The sequence below is a fragment of the Perna viridis genome, chromosome 8, assembly GCF_037379345.1.
Source record: "Perna viridis isolate PV_CMFRI_1.1 ecotype Kerala chromosome 8, ASM3737934v1, whole genome shotgun sequence".
Lineage (NCBI taxonomy): Eukaryota > Metazoa > Mollusca > Bivalvia > Mytilida > Mytilidae > Perna > Perna viridis.
Genome location: NC_142452.1, coordinates 27089747 through 27108886, shown reverse-complemented (window position 1 = coordinate 27108886; position 19140 = coordinate 27089747).

Below are 19140 nucleotides of genomic sequence, written 5' to 3'. Positions count from 1 at the left end.
GACATTATTTTATCTTACTCTCACTCAAACAACTTAGTATTATACGTAAATGTAATTATTATTGTTTATTCGGACCAACGACAAATACCAATTCTTATTTCGCATATGTAAGATAACCTTGTATTTGTGTTTGCGTTTCTTCTGTTCATTAGTTGACAAGCCAACAAATACATACCATAAAGCGGTTTAGACAATGTTAAGATATGTACTACTCTTCGTATACAAAAATCTTATTCGAGCTGTTATGTACTGTTTTGAAAAAAAAACAACTTAGATATCCAACAATGTGATAGATAAATTCTGTTGAATATTTTGTATGATTTATTATTTTATTTGTAGAAAAAATAGTCTACTATTCCATCTTTCAAGATTTATTGATTCACAAGCACATACAATTTATAGTTCTATTTTTTTCAATCTTATAAGGCAACGCTAACCAGTTACAACTTACCTGTAACCAAACCGAACGTAGGGAGACAACATCAGAAAATATAAACAGAATGTGGAATGATAAACAAGGTATTATTTTGTTTTGATACATGTCCTATCGATGCAGTATGAAAAAGCAATATGTAATCGTATATTCCTTATATAGCAAGTACTGAAATTTGCTTTTTATGTATATCAAATGTATACTCGCATGGACAAGAAATATATCAAACCAAATTAATTACTAATTGCAAGTTAAATTCAATTAAAGGAACTCAACTACATTTCATAGCCATGTTTCGATGTTAAATTATTATATATTGTATACCATTTTATTTTTTGGAACTTCAGATGCTATATATATTGCTATTGCTAGTGGGATTGGTTGCTTTATACTTCTTGTAATTGTTTCAACTTCATCTAATTATAAAATCAAGGTACGAATTATTTATTTTGCGTGAAGCAATTAATTAACTAACAATAAGAAATACTAAAATACTGCAAATACTATTGCCAAATGAATACTTTGAAAATGGATGATACAGTGAAGAGTCATAACAAAAAGACCGAACTGATAAAAAGGAACGTGCGCGTAACAAAAATGAAATATGTATTACTGAGACTGAATTGCTAAAAGAGAAAAAAAAATGTTTTCTCTCACTTTAAAGATGTATGACATTATACATTTGTACTCAAAAATCGCATATCGGAAAATAATTGCAATATCGAATATAGGAAAACGTTTCCACAACATTCAAAACATTCAAAGTATGTGGGCTGAGATCATCCCCTTGCACCCTCTCACTCATCAACTCAATTATAATTTTCAGGTACTCTTGGGCCTACCATTTACGAATACGTTTTTCGCAAAAAATTAACTGAAGCATTTTTCTATACTTTTTTAACAACTCGTTGTGACAAAAAGCAATTTCTTTTAGTTTTGTTTTTAATTTTTCGAGTTAAAGTAAATTCAAATATATAGAATTCATCACGTAGCCCAATTTCTATGACAGTACCACAGCAGTTGCAGTAACACTTACAGTCATATGCAACATATGTATCATTACAAAATAGCAAAATGGCTGAAATTGACATATTTACCATATGAAAACACTAATTTCAATGGGGAATTGATAAAAATGGGATTTTAGAGTTTCCCATTTATAGTCCTATAAAATTCGACTCTTTGCGTTATATGCACGATGAAATCGTCTCAAATTATACAATTGTAGAGGAGTTGCAGATTTTGGAACTAGAAAGAGACGGTCAGGCGAACGTACCATCCGATAGATAATTCAATTTGCTTACATCTTGAAGCTCAGAAAAGCTAATTTTCTCGCAAGAATTGTCCTTGAAAATAAAAAAAATATTACTCCTTGCCCCTAGAAAACAGATCTCAGTATTAAGCAAAATGCTCATTCAGAACGTACCAACATTCTAAATCTCAAGTGTAGGCATTTATAACAACAATATTGATCTAACCCATTTGTGCTATATTCTCCTTTTTACAACAACATAATAACTGTTATACCAAAACGATAAAACTAAGCATCTGAATAGAGCAGATGAGTTGGATACACCAGTTTTAAGTATCAGTTAATATAAAATTCAGACACTGTCTATGGTAAGGTAAAAAATCCATTGATCATATGATGCCTTTTTGTTTGGTCTACATATGCCATATTTTCCTTTGGCAATAATACTTTCTGTATATTAAAAAACTACACTTTAACTTCCCACTAAAACCAACCAAATCAAGAACGATACCTTTTGCAAAGTGCTAATTGCTTGTACAATCTATAAATTTTATCTCAAAAGCACTACCCCCAAATGAAAAACTAAGACTGGTTATGTAATCTATTACGGTCTCTGCACAAAAAATAAAACTTAAATTGTTAGATTTTTGACATGCATGAATCATCTTCAGTCTGATTTTTATAAAATCTGCTACTTAATATTAGTAATGCCAATAACATGAGATTTACAGTGTTGGTTTTCCCTGAATAGGCATTTTGGTTCATATCTGTTTTCCAGGTGTCGTCTTTGTCCCTGAATTACATTCTTTTGATTTCCGCTAGCATCTGGGTTCCCTTGATTACTCTTATACATGTTTTCTAGGGATTAAAGTAATATTTGTAATTCGTCGGGAAATTTCCTACAAAAAATGACTTTTCGTAGTTCCATGATGTAAACAAAGTAAATTATCTATCGAATGTTAAGATATTTTAAACTTTTTTGTCATGCAAAAACTTGTACATTCGAATTTATTTGAGTCTAAATGGAAAAATAAAAAAATCTTTGTATGGCAATTTTTGATAAATTCTAACTATTAACATTAACACAAATAAATCAACAGAACCCAAGGAGTATAAATATGACAGCATGAAACAGTAAATACTAAATGAACCAACTTTAACTTTAGCATTAATACATAAAATATGTCAATTTATGCCATATTTTTGGTGAGGGTGTACATATATTGCATATATTAAAAGCCGAAAGTTCTATAGAGACTTTCATGATAAGAACGGAGACATTTGGCTACGTAATGATACCTATATGTATTTAGTATATTCCTATTTGATGTCTGAAGATGGCTTAGTCTGTCGAACAATAGCATCAGAAACATCATGACTTTTCGACTCGGTAGGGTACAAAGATAGGCTTATACTAAAAATGATTTCCGAGTATTTTCGTGACATTTTTTTTCATAAATGGGAGGTATAAAGATACCTGAAAATCATTTACTTATTTAGTTGATCAGTAGGGCCGTGTTTAGTAGACCCTCAATGCCAATGAGACCTAGAATGCAATTGGAGAAACATGATTTGCCTTTAGTAATTGTGAGAAAAAAAAGTGAGAAGTTGAAAGGGCTTAGTTAAATTACCTTTCATTGCATGTTTAGGAGACAGAAAAAATCAAATTCAAACAGTGCACAAGATACACCTTCATACGACGAAAACGGTGTGCAACAATTAGGCAACATTCGACATGAATCATGTGGTGTTAATGGGAACCGAATAGCTTATCAAGTAGAAGAAAACAATAGCGATATATACTTGAACGTAGTGGCATTGTGTAAAGGAAATCACAATCAACATTGAACACAAACACTGTAGAAGGGGGTTACATAACAGAGGAAGTCAACGTTTCGCAGCCTGGCCCAATCGACATTCATAAAAACTCAAATAAAAAAGAGTATTCAGAAACACCAAATGATTCGTTTGGATTAATGTATCACCATGAACAAAACAGTGAGTCGTCTGCTTTAAGACCTGTCTTTGCAAAAGGTGATGATGCATGTGAATATGCCGTCGTCGAAAAGCAAAATATCAACTTTAGCAATGATGTATATGCCGTTGTCGACAAGACTAGAAGAAAAAGATAAGACCTTTTAAAGAGATGGCTGAAACAAGTCATCAGTTTTCTTAGTTTGATTATTTTGTTGCTACATTTACAAATTCAGGTTTTTTTTTATTCTTTTTCATTAATCATCTATGATGACACAGATAAACAAAGTAAATAAGCAATTTTCGTCGGTTGATTAAGGTATTTTAAAACTATATAACTTAAATAATTACACATCAAAGACTCATAAGGTAAGATACAAATTTGACAATATTGTCCTGGTATTTGTGGTCAACAAGTGAACTTTGTTCACAGAATTTTTAGCATTACATATACGTAACAAACTCAATAAAGTCAGGGAATAAAATGTTTTGTAATATTTTGCCCAGTTAACAATTTCAATATGACAATATATATTAGTCTTGTATTGTATTAGTTCTTGTCATGGGAATCCTGATTTTAGCAGAAAGCCAAATAATGCAATCCAGGGATAAAAATTAGATAGACACACACAACAAAGAAAATGATATAACCAAAACAACACGTAAAAAGAAAAAAAAAACAAGTAAATGAGCGACTCCACTAACAACTGGGAGCAAGGACCAGGTACGCTGGTGGGTAAAGCGTCTTATACCTTTCAAGATTCAACAGTCGCATTGTTTATAAAAAAGCCAACCGGGGTATACAAGAGAGGAAAGGAAAGCTATGACATGATACTCAGTTTCTCAAATATGTTTTCATTACTGTGAAAATATAATTGTTCGTGGTACCAATTTTGTGGCTTTCGTGGGAGGTCCATGCCACCAATTTAATAAGAATCTAACGAAATAATAATTGCAGACTATCTGTTTAGAAGTTTCGACCTATAACACCGTGACTTGTTCATCAAACACACCTACTTCTTTAGGGTGTTTACTGGCTTGTTCAAACTGAATTAGTTAATCAATTTGACAATGCACTACTCAAAGATTAGTATATATTCCATAAGAAACATATTTGTTTAGATTTTCAAATTTTACTTGTGTTAATCAGCAGCAAAATGTCATCAGTTGTGAAAATCCAACATCCGGTTGCAGAAACGCTGTTCGTTTCATGTCTTTGAAATAAATTGAACTAAAATGTTTTCCCAGTTTTAGGGGGATCTGGCATCTGTTCACAAATTAGGAACATCACAGTAGTTTTAAGTTAAGTCTAACTTTTGAAAGCTAGCCCATTTTACTTTGTTGACGGCGCACTTTTAATCATAAATAGTGAAGATTTCTACAATTATTACCAGCAATACGTCATTTTTTGGGTTACGGCGGTTTTCGCATTGGAGTTACAATTGGCGTATCTTAGCAACTAAACAACAGGCATCGATATTTCCGGTCCACAGCGTCTATTGCAATGTCATTCGAAAATAGTGTTACTGATATGAATATTCAAGACCTCTACCTATGACAGGTTCCCGATCTTTTACAAGAGAGAGGCATAACTTGTTACTTGTATAGAAAACTCTACTTGTTCAAATTGTGTGAACTTGCCCATGACTTAGATTTGGAAAAAATAACGGCAACAAATGACTACGAACCCTCACAAATTAACAGAAGAACAATAACGGAAGATGGTATTACACTTGTTGTTTATGAGATCAGACGTGGACCACTGACTTAAAACTGTTACCAGATGTTGTACAATGTGATGATATCATACACTTACTGAAGAAATGTGATTGGAAGGACAAACGTGTTAAATTTTACAAATATGAGCAATGAATATGCTTTGTTTTGTGCCGGTCACGTGTCTGACGTGAAGCTGTCTCTTATACATAGTACACGGTCTTTTTATATTGTATTAGTATCATGTGCTATAGAAACTAGACAACATGCAGACCCAAACACAGTATGGCTAATAATTGAGAAGTCGGGCAGTGTTGTTCGTGTGTTGTGTAAGTATGTTCGTGTTAACTTGTTAAACTATGTAAGAATTTCACTTAAACTTTTTAACTAATCTAAGACTGAGTAAAACATAATATTAACACAATAAAGAGCAATATACCATTCACCCTCATTTTCCCAACAATAAAGAATCGAATTATAGTAATATTTTGCAATATATGGCAAGCCAAAGTGGACAAAAATCAATATTTTGTAATATAAGAAATTATTTATTTAATATTAGGAAATCATACTACAGACACTGTGAAGTCAACCTCATATCTTGACCTACACTTAGAAATCGATGGTAAAGGAAAACTATTGACCATATTTTACGACAAACGTGATGACTTTTCATTCAGAATTGTCAACTTTCCTTTCATCTGTAATATTGCAAAATCAGTCAATATTTTTGATATTACAAAATGATTTTGTAATATTAAAAAATCGTAACCAAATACTATAAATCCATTTTCTAATATTAGAAAATCAATTTCTAATATTATAGTTCACTTTGAATATTAAAAAATCATTTCTTTAATGTTAGAAATTAAATTAAATTTAAATATTATTTTTTTCTTAATATAGGAAAAGGGTTTTATAAAATTAGAAATCAAATTTGTAAAATTAAAAAAGCATTTTATAAGATTAGACAACTCATTTTTGTCCACTTTGGCTCGCCATAGCAATATCAAGCATTGCTTTTCTCTTTTAAACTAGTAGAAGTTTGCTCCTTGTCCAAAAGCAAAATCACTACACACCTGTGCATCATAATAGTAACAGATCATACATAGATAATAACTTATATGTACATACTACACTACCATGACGATACATGTATTAATATTATTTTTGAAGGGCAGTACTAGGTATACATTTGTATCTAAACCTAACACTTACCCGGTCATATATAGATACATGTAGCTGAAAGTCTCTGCTTATGATGCTAGTTGGGACATGAATGAGATTGATGCATTTATGAAATGAAATACAAATTAAAAAATTGAAAAACTTTTTAAGAGACAAACACTGACTTGTCCGCAATATCTTTTTATCAATAAATCATATTGGGATCAGATTTTTTTTAACAAGAGATTTGTTGCATACCATTGCACAGCTTGGAAAAAAAGGCTTTCAAAATCATCACTCTAATGGTACGATGTCCGTAGAAATTCATCACAAAATTTACTTTAATAATAAATAATACTGAAAATCCACAATTTTACCTTGTCTGCTAACTGACAGCATGGAAGCAAATTACTCACACATGTAAACAATATTCATACTTTTGTAGTAAATTACATATATGATTTTAAAGTACACATTCTCATCTTTATTTTGACTATTTTTCATCAGAATACACACAAATAATGCATTAACAATGCATAGGTCTAGGTTCAGTGTGATTTTGGTACTACATACGGTGTGGCCATTTGACCCGTAGGTGGTTAGTGAGACCTTAACAGATCAAACGAAAATTCGACCACAGATAGATCTCATCATGCTAAACACTTATACTAATTCCAAATCTGGCTGAACCTAACAGTTTTGGAGATATATGTGAAAAACTACTGTTGAACCCAAGTTCTAAGCAGTTATCGCAAAGAACATTCATACCAAGTTAGGTTCCTATTGGTCAAATATTTTCAGAGGAGAAGAGTTTAGAAAATTATTATCGACGACGAATGCCAAGTGATGGCAATAGCTCACATGGTCCTCGGCCAGGTTAGCTAAAAATCAAATACCATTCCTTCTGCCTTTTTTAAATTAAGTGACCATGCAGTCCCTTTGTAGTTATCTGATGTCTGTTGAGAATGAACTTTCGCCAAATATTTTCTCGACAACTGTTGTACACATAAGATATCCTTTATCATATAGTTCTTTGCTTTTCATTTCAGTGAGCATGGGACATGTAAACACTGTGTTGCACTCTTATTTGCATTGGCTAACTTCAATTAAAAAGACACAAAGATCGTTGTTGGTACTGATTCTGGGTGTAGGTGGAGTAAACCAAAGAAAACAAGTAAGAATTGACCAGACTTCAAGAACACCAATCTCAGCAATTTCAAAAAACTATAAACCCATAGCTGATATGAACAAGGAATCTAAACGTGAAATTGAAAAAAAGATGTTTAAGTTGTGTAAAATTACAGGTGCAATTCTTCTTCAAACCTTTGAGAGTGACATGGAAGCTGAGCTACATGAAACAATGTGATGGACATAGCTAACTCTGTATAAAAACACTGAAAGTCATTTAAACTTGTTTCAAACAAAAAAAAATAATAATAACATTCACACTGCTGTTATTATAAGCACAAAAGGATAAATTACAAGGGGCAAAAGAGAAAATCAAGAATGATTTAATTATAGGAAAGGTCGATTAACTCCATCATTATTTTCATCAGTTGCAAGTTTTGGATTTTCATATAACTCAGATAATTACACTCTAAAACTGAAAATGAATGAAAATACACTTGACCACACCTACAATACAGTTTGGAGTTGACATTGAGCCACTTGCTAGATGTCTGTATTTTGACAAGTATTGTAGAACACACAAAGGTGCAGATATCAAACAGGCAGGTTTATTTATTGATCCTAAGCACCCTCTACTACGCGCTTCTCCTGATGGCATTGTTTCTTGTCATTGTTGTGAAAAAGGATTATTAGAGATCAAATGTTCTTCCAAATATAAAGACAAGTATCCATGTGATGTGTGCTGTGATAACTCTTATCACCTTTACTTGGATGAGAACAATATGAAACCATATTGGGATCCACAAAATACACATGGATGATTTAGGGTTCTTTTATTGATAAGGCAGATTGGAATCTGTTACAAATAAATTAATTGACCCTGTAATACAATAAAATACTTTAAGTACAGAGAAAAGAAAGGTAACTCTATTTTTTAAATAAAGAACATATTCTGTCAACCTGTACAATATTGTTAGAATAAAATATAGATTATGTTTTCATGTATTTGTCTGTTTTTAAGATTCAATATATCTTGCGTCTACATGTATGAATTATAACTATTCATGATTGACATAAATCTCATACCAATATAATTTTGTAACTTCTGACATAATAGTATTCTGTACAGATCTCTTATACTCTATTAATTGTATGCAACATGTAAGATTTAAAATAACAGCAAAACATAAGTTTGCCAAACATTGCAACAAATGGTATGTTAACACAAAAAAATTATAATAAAAACACAACTTACTGCTTACCTCTCAAATAGATGAGAAGGTCAGATTAACTGTCTGGTATAATACAGTATGACACATACAAAACCTGAAGCAAATATATGTTTCATAACTGATGTGTTCATGGAACAATAATAACATTCATTACAAACACGAAACACTTTGAGTACATCATTAAATAAAAATATTACTTAACATATTAAAATTTAACCATTTAATCAATTATTTATATCCTATTTATTTATAAAAAAAATCACATTCATTCAAGATTTGTCTCTTTTGAAACTTTTGGTGTAATAGCTCAATTATTAACTATTTTAAATATTTATAATCCTTTATATCATTTTGTCTCTTTAAATGGTTTAAATAGATTTTACTCATTTACTCAGTTCATTTTCATACAGCAAATTCATTCTCAAATTCAAAGTAAACATTCAACCTCATACTAGCTGCTCAGTTAAGTTATTTTAGTGGGATAAAGTGCTAGAAATATAGAAACAAACCTCAAATACAAGTCCCAGAAACTCAGCAATACAACTAAACTTCCAAAGTAGATTTATGTTGAAATACTAGGCAGAAATTATAGACTAAGTTATAAAAATCTCAAGGAAATCAATATGTCTGCCATCCAGCAAACTCAAAGAGAATAATCCTCACATTCCAAAGGAAACCCCAAAGAGAATTTTAAAGTACATGTGACCTGAATTGACCAATAAATAAAAGAGAAATAAAGAGTTCTATAAATAGCTCATCAGCTGATAGGTAAATCCATCAGTCAAAGTAAATGATTATTAATTACACTGATACAAGTAACAACATTTATACATTTTAATATAAATGTTAGTAAGTTTTAATAAACATATAAACCATTCGTTTATTTATCTCAAATCATATATCATATAATAAATAAAATACAATACATAAATATATATAAAGAGTAACATTAAATGAATATTATATCCACAGTCAATTCCTGGTTAAATTCCACTCTGCCACAAATATGGTTTCCTTAATGTGTAATTCACCTTGGTATATACACTGTACAAATTCAAGGTCAAATGGGTGTTTGCAAAATGAAATGGTGTGACTGTTTGTTATACAACAAAAGACATTTGTGTTGAAAGAATACACTTTGACGAGGATGTGTATAACAAAATTATTAACAAATCCATTAGATTCTTTAACAAGTCTGTAATTAATAAATTATTTGCAAAATAACCAAAATTACATGTACATGTATGTTGTTTTTAATGAGGCTTTTTCAGGAATGATCAGTGCCCCATAAAATTTTTTAACCCTTTACCTGTAGAATATCCTTAATTTTCAGAAACATTATGTGAAACAAGGAAATAAAGTTGAAGGGTATAACAATACATTCAACAACAGTTATTAGCAGTTAAGACTTAAAATTTTATGTTTATGCAAATTAAAGAACCTTAGTGAGTACGCTCATATACACCATGCGTCCCCGTGTTGGATATTCAAGTAAATGTGTTCGTAAGAGAAAAACATGTAGAAGAACCCTGATATAAAAGGAATTAGAACTTTTTTTTTTCAGACATCAATAAAGATTGCAACAAAATAAAATTTTAAAACAGATTTTTTAAAATATTTTTTGCTTTATCTTCTAAATTCTAATACTCAGAATGGTAGTTTAAAAATCCAGACTGTGATTTTTTTGAGTTTTAATTAATCCAAAGAATATATCTTCTTAGCGGAAAACAATTTACACTTGACCTGTAACTTATCATAGTGAACTTGTTTTACCTACATGATATAAATCCCATAAGTGGTAAAGGCTGAGGAAGTTAATTACAATACATATTGACATTAAGTATGATTACTATATAATGTTATGTAAACTTGAATATTATAATTTCTTCAAAGCTTTCATAAAATAGTACCAAAAAATACTTAGGTGCAATATAGATTTTAAAAAATAACTTCTGTTCAAAATTTTATGAAGATTCATAGCTTTTCAAAATTCCAAAATCCCGGCATTAATTATTAAAACGATTATACTTATTTGTAGATTTTATAAGACCTTATTTGTTGATGAAATGTACTGAATTGAAGTATTATTTTCTAACGAGATGCTTCAATAAGTTGCAGAAGAAAGCACATACTTTCACAATTTGATTAACACATGATTTGATTTTCAATTGAATCGTCCCCTTTAAAATGCGAAAGTTCTTCAACCTTTCAATAGCAGGTTCTACATGAATCCTGTGCTTGGCTATGCTCTTGGTCATCCTGACATCTCTTTCTTTCAATTTTTGTCCTTTACCCTATTTGCACTTTGTAGTAAATAGTGAAATTCTCAATGTAGATCACTTATGACGATGGGGTTATACTGACAAGAGCTTTCTACTTGTTGTTATGTTTATAATTACTGTAGGTTAGTGACTGAGCAGTTGATTTTAGCTTTTCAATAAAGAATTCGGTACAATCAATAATTGACAACCGGAAAGATTTTGGCGTATGTTTCTTCACACTTGCTGTTGAAGGCCATTTCAATGATGAAGTAAACACACAATCCATAAAATTTATCCATGTAGTACAAAAATGTGAGACTCTGGAATTTGAGATGCTGAATAGATCAGATAAAACAAATGTGAGCAGTGACATTCTCAATCTCACCAGAGTCAGTGTAAACTCATGATAATGTGAATGTTTTCTGCCTGGACCGGTCTTGCTCCTGTTCGGGTCGTCATGGTACGGAGCCTGTTCACACGTAGACTGACCCGTCCAGTATTTAAGCTTTCGAGTTTGCTCACTAAGAATACCTACAATAAAAATCAAAGATGAACCATTCATTTGTAAGCATAACATTCAAGTTGAAGTTTGAATTGTTTTAATGGTTGCTTAAATTATATAATTTAAATTATAACTTGGGATGAAACATTTCCAATTTGAACTAAATATGTGTAATCATTGAAATATTCACCATTGAACATCATCATCAAAATCAATGTAAAGATCAACTGCATAGTTATGTACATACATGTATTAAGGAATAATTATTTAAATTATGGTAAAGAAAATTGACACTGGGTTCTGACAGTTCACGCTTAAACCACTTACAATGCATTGCGCAATACTAGTAATGTAATATTGTATAAATCATAAAGCTTTCAAGAATTTTAATTTGCACAAACTTAAGCTGTTGAGCATGGACATGCACACAGGCATGGGCATGGGATTGGGTGGGGGTTCCATTTTATGTATGATACATTTGTGTTTAGATTTAACTCGATGGAAGTGATAATTAATTGTCATTTCATATATCTCAGAACGATAAGATGTAAATTAGTGTTTATTCAGTATGTCAACATTAAATACTGACTATACTCAATGTGATCAGCCGAATAGTGTTACATCTGCATAGACCAATAACAATTGTGCCAAGAATGCATGATAGTGTTGCACAGTGTGATAAAATGTATACAAAAAATATCAAAAAATCCCATATAAACTTAAAACTAAGATCCAATTATCTCAATAAAGTATAAAGGTTGTTACAGTTACCGGAGGACCATTATCACAAACAATCGTGTAAAATGTAGAGTTTTTAGTACAAAGCATTTTCAAATAATATTGTGTAATAGTGTAAAAACCTATAAAATATGAAAAAGTCCTTTAACTGTGTATATAATTACAACAAACTACTGTGAATATTATGAAATATTAATCAAGATGCCAATTACAAAATATGGGATGAAATGTTAAATCTTGACCCTCCCCCTTTTTTAAATAAAGTCTCATTACTTACACACTCATATATACACACTGAATCTGGAATTTTCTCCAAAAGGTTTGCAAACCGTTCAACCTTTATAATAAACACTTTTGTAAAGTTTGAAGTTTACTGAACAACATGTTCCAAAGTTAAAGCATGACAGAGATGGGTGTACATTTTTTACCATAATATGAACCTTCTTTGAAGGCATATAAAAAGTAAATCTGCCATTCCTTCTAAATACATTTAAATAATAATGGAAAAAAAACACGATTTCCCTTGGATTCTTGTTTTTGGTATCTAGAAATACAAATGTATACATGTACATGTATATATTTAGCCATCTAAATGGTTTAATGTACCAGTAGTCTAAAGTCTAAAAGGCAGATGACAAATCCTCTTTTCAATCCACAACATTCTTATGTACATTGATATGTTGAGAATTACTGACATGTGGCATATAATTTAATTTGATATGTGTATATTTTCAAGTACAAATATACATTTTGTACACCAGGCTAATAATACCAGAAATAATACATACTATCTAAAGTTGTGTCTCCTTGCTAATTTACATGTACTTCAAGTTTTCACCCCTTCAAATCTTAATAATATGCTCGGAAATTCTTTATCAAACTCGAAGTACTCAATATACATGAATCTATACTCTCTGCTTTTTCTGACTCATTCTACAAATTTGATAAACTACTGTGTCATTATCAGATTGTGTTTTTGATCTGTTGGTGGCCGACTTCAATTGTAGCTTGATTTAAACATATATTATTATCTATTATGCACAACTCGCGCCCCTTTCACATAACACAGACATGACAGAAAAGACCTGATTGAATAAAAAAGTAAAATAAATATTGACATGTCTTAACAGAAAACCCATGCAGCTGTAACCATAAACATAATTTAAATGTAATTGAATCATGATCAGATGATCAGCAGTGGAGGGTACAGAGTTTTAGGTAAAGTGGTGGGGGGCAAAAAAAATTCTTGACAGGATAATCTGTGAGGATCATAAAGTGTGTGTTTTTCATGATTTAATACACATAACTTTTCAACATCTTTTTTTCTAAGGAGGGTGGGCCTGGATCCGCCACTGATCAGCTACCTCGAAAATTCATTTTTTTTTTCCATACAACTTTAAACACAGGGTGGGCCTGGATTCGCCATCGATCAGCTACCTCGAAAATTTATCAGTGGCGAATCCGGGTCTACCCTGACTGACTAACTGACCTTAAATTTATATACTTCCGGGTTAATTTAGATGTACATTGTGTATATAAAGGAGAGATATATACGTACCACCGGCATAAAGTTGAAAGTACTGCTCAATTCCCGTTTACAAACGACTGCTCTACTTCTCTCAATTACTGGTTGTCCATAATTATTCCTAGGAAAGAGAGTTAGGAATGGATTTTCCAGTGTTGGTTTACCATCAATAAAGTGCAAGGATCTTTTTGATTCATAATCTAACGGCCGCATTATCTGACTCAACCATTTTTACCTCATCTTCGGACTTCTTTTGTGTGCAGGAAACGTGAAACATTCCCTATCACTCATGTAGACATTCTTCCCACGCTTCCTTCCATCAGATTTACAACCAGGAAAACAACACAAAGGCCTACAAAATCTTTTCCGTCTTGTGTAGAAAGTGACGTTTTACATGGCGTCAGAAAAACAGGAAATAACGATGCATGCACAAAACGTCAAATCACGTGATATAAAAAGAAAAATAATGATTTGGCCGCCGGAATGGAGATGAATAGAAAATCAGCTATTGAAGTGGTCCGAAGAAAGTCATTTGTTTTTATCACAAGGGCTTGCTTCCGAGAATATAAACACAAAAATAGTGATCCCATACTACGGAGTGGTGGTCTCATTAACTCAATCCTTGTTTTTAAAAAAATCAAACATAGTATTATTTAATGCTCAGAATTCTCTTAAAAAGATGAATATTAAATAAAAACACATGTATCCCATTCAAAATTTTCTACTGAAATCACAACTCCATATTTCCATACAGTGAATCTACTGCGACCTAGACATCACTAGACAATCGCGTGTCTTCGAGATTTATCATGTCGTTTGCGATAATACTAGAGCACAAATTTCCCCGTGCTTTCTTGTGTAATCCTGAATCACACGATAATAGTGACGTCAAGGTCACACTAGTTACATTTTCTACCAAGCGATTATTTGATCATGTCTTTAAACAGCAATACATAATAATAATACATTCAGCTTACAGGAGCAACTAATTAAATTAATTTTTGTCAAGCGGAAAATTTAGTATCAACGAACCTACAGTTTTTTATGGAACAACAAATAAAAACAATTGAAATAGCTATTCATTTATTTCGCCTCTAATGGAAAACAAAAAAAAAAATTCGATATTGTATTTTTACCCTAATGTTGCAATTTTCAGTAATACTTTACTCCGGCTTTCGGCTTTCTTGAAAAGTAAGAAAAGCCTTCTATACTATAAAAGCACTTTGGAAACAAAATATGTCAAGAAGCTGAAGTATTTATTGACTACCAAATAAGAAATGCCGTAAAAGAAGTAGACCCCCCCCCCCAAAAAAAAAAAAAAAAAAAAAAAAAAAAAAAAAAAAAAAAAAAAAAAAAAAAATCGAATAAACACTAACTGTAACTGTAATACATCTTCTGACATTTTTGCAAGAAAATTCACCGTGAAATCAGTTTTTTGAGTCTATAAAAAACCCTCTCTTTTGAAAATAATAATAATAATAGTAATAATAATAATATCATTTTAATGCAAATGATAATATTTTAAAAGCTGACATTCATAAACAAAATTACGAGAAAAGTTCATCGTGTCGTTTATCAAAGGTTTAAATGATCTTAAAATAAGACAATGTATCACACAATTTTTTTAATGAAACTTACTTTTATGGCTAAAATCATGTATGCATTCAATAAAGTTATCAAATTAGAATTATTATAATTTAGGCTAAAAACCACTAATTCCACTTTCCATAGGCTTCTATGCTAATTTCACAATATTCAATGGCTTCTCTGGACTTTACCTTAACTTTAACCTGCAGAGGACTATATATCAGCATGATTCTACATATGTCAGCTCACAATCCTCAGAATGGCATGTGGGGTTAGCAGACTTGCAGTGCAGTACTGGTCACCGGAAGTGAAGGGTCTATAAATAGCATGGGAAATCCCAGTGTTTTCACAAGATAGGGGTATACTTAAAAATCATTATGGAGATTAGGCTTCACATCACAAGAAGCAAAATGCACTTATAAAATGTACAGAAATGTTTTTCCTTTCAGAAACCGTTTAAATTTTTTAAATAAGATGAGAACTTTTTCCACAGCACTATGAGGAACAGGGGTAATTTCTGCGTAGGACTATTTTTGCGTACGTTCCAAATGCTCATTGGTTGAATTGGTGGTCTGTAACCTTTATATTGAATATAGATTATTGCTGAGAATGGTACAAGTAATTATGCAAAAACTGTCAAGTCAAACAAATATTATTTTTTCTGCATGTCGGAACAAATTTATCTTATGTACATAGTTTTATGCAAATGCTGGATAGAGTCAAATGCTGAACACCGTTTAACAATGAAAATAGAAAGCTTTAAATCTTAGGAATTCTGATAAAGTATCTTTTACCAACTCTTAAAGGTTAAGTAGCTATAAATCTGGCAATTCCATCGGTTAGGTATATTTTCTCATGGCAGAGTATATTTATATTTAATATTAAGGAATCTTTGTATACAACAGAACACGTTATTTTGAAACATTTTCCTCAATGTACCCGTTTGAAACATTTAATCAATACATTATTTCCTAGTTCACATCTTTGTTCTAGAAGTTGAACCCCTTACTTCAAGTTATTTTCTTTTCACATCAGCATCACTTTGTAGCTTTTGTACTAAAAGTCATTCAAACGTTATATGCATGCAATAACCAAACACGCTGCTTATGTCATAATTTTACTTTCGTTTCCTTGAAGAAAATGCTGACGTTTCATGAAAATGGGAGAAATGAAAACGAGTAAATCCTTGGGGAAATACACATTAAAAACATATGCAATTACAAAGACGAACAGGAATAAATTTTAAAAGGGACGAGTGGCACAACCCCAGTAAAACATGGAGGAAGACACAAGTGATCCAAAATGTTCTTGCCTCTTGCTCGACACCCTTTGTAGTGGTCATTTCCGATTAAAACGTAAAAATGAAATCTATGCCAAATGAAGTTCATAAATCCTTATGAAGGATACAATATAAATGTACTGTTTAACACAAAATCCAAGTTAACCTACAGTTTATTTGAGGAAAATTAACAAAAATGAGGGCTGAAAATGAAATTCTGAAATTCTGAAAATTCCCCTGTTTAGAATTTAATAGTAATTATAACCCCAAAAAGAATATATAAGAACCTAAATGGAGATGATTCTAAGATCATGTGTTGTGATGTTTTGTTACGTTTTCTAACTGTTTGATGTATTGTGGATGTTGTAAACATATTTGAATGCATTAAAAATAAATTTCAATCTAAGGTGCAGCATATGAACAGAATGTGTGGCTGTGGTTTGCCAGAATTTAACAGAGATGTACTATTTGAAGGTTGAACTTACCACATAATATTCAATTAATCGATATTGTTGTAGTGATATTGGCTATAGAGCTTGAGCTTTTAAACGGTCTTCCGTTATCCAGCTAATTAAAGAATTGCTATGGCAGGAGCATTGAAAGAACACGTTGCTTCAATATACAAGTGAACAATACGAAAAAAAGGAGTTCGTAACAGATTCAAATACTAAGTCATCTGCACAAAAAAGTAAATCGACAAGAGATGAAGTGCAATCTGTCAGGTGTGATATGAAATGTTCATTTTGTAAAATCGAAAGACACACAAGAAGAGAATGTCCCGAAAGACAGCGAAGACAAAGGAAACTGCTTTGGAAAATTCACTCTGTGTTGAACCCAAGATCATTGGTTCCAGGGTTACAAAAACTAAAAATACAAGCACACTAATAAGCAATACTTGTTATCCTGATCTAAATGCAGACGAGAGTGTTGGTGCAAATTTTTTTTTATAAGAAAAATGATATGTGAAAGCTTTAAAATAACAAAATGCAATAATTTAACCTGTGACGATTTTTTTATATGATCCTTCGAGTAGAATATAGCATACTTATATGTAACTGTGATCCTGTTGTGATTGGTATCTTATTATGACTTTTGAAGAAACATTTATTTCGAGGACGAAATGCTTTTAAAAAGGGGAGTAAATCTGGATCGGTTACTTATGCCATTATACTCCATATATACGTCCACGTAATTGGCGTTGTTTCCCGTATTTTGGATGACCTGATGATGTGATGTCGTCAAGGGGGTTGGAGAAAACGCACAGCAACGTATATAATTCTAAGCTCATGTGTTGTGATTTTTGTAACGTTTTCCTACTGTTTGACGTATTGTGGATTTTTTTATGGACGATAATAGTAAAAGTGTTTGTTTTTACACATGTTGGTTTGTTGTAACTTTTTACTGATAAACCCAGGAATCTATTTGCATCACAGTAGTAAACAGACGTTCAAAGAATTAAATACAAAAGATAAAAAAAAACGGGGTTAAAAAGAGTCCCTCCCACCCTTTGCCAACAAAACAAAATAAACAACAAATTAATAACAAAATAAAAAACAAAACAAAAACAAAAAAAAGCAACATTACTTCTGTTTATATTTTAGCAACAAATAGATTGGTGAATGGGAGATAAAAGGGTAGCTGAGAATTACATTTTTTGTTGGTTCGGGGTCTATTTTGGGGGTTATTTCAAACCATGTTGTAATAGGCTTTATCAGAAAATCTGTGTAATAAAATGGTTCCACGAAAAAGGAAATGGGCTTTGAGATGAACGCTCCATATGCTCAGGCGCTTAGAGCATTCCCAAAGGAAACAGTGTAATTGACAATCGTCACCCTTGTCGCAGTTGTATATATATATGAGATAATTATAATCTCCAAACTTACAAAACAGTAGTTGTAAAAAACAAATGATCATAGAGACTGACATCATAGCGAATGTACAGCACCTTAAAGGTCTAGAATGTCTTTATTATTTTAATGTATGAGAAGGATTATAACACGTTAAATTTCAAACCTAAAAAAAAAACGACAGCGTTGAAAAAAAATGGTCATTGAGGTTGACATCATAGTGAATGTAAGGCATTTCCAATCGTATGGAAAGTTCAAAATACAAATTTGAACCAAAGCTAAAAAATGTCATTGCACACATTATAGCCATATTTCATACTGTTAGATCTATAACCGTCAGACAAACCCGTTGTTACATTGCACCATTCGTTTTTTATTGCTTCTTAGTACATAGTTTGATTTGCATCCATTTTAGTCCTACCAATAAACGATCAAACCTGACGTTTACTAGTAGTAAGAAACAAACTTAAAAAGAAACTATTGTTTAATCGGAACAAAA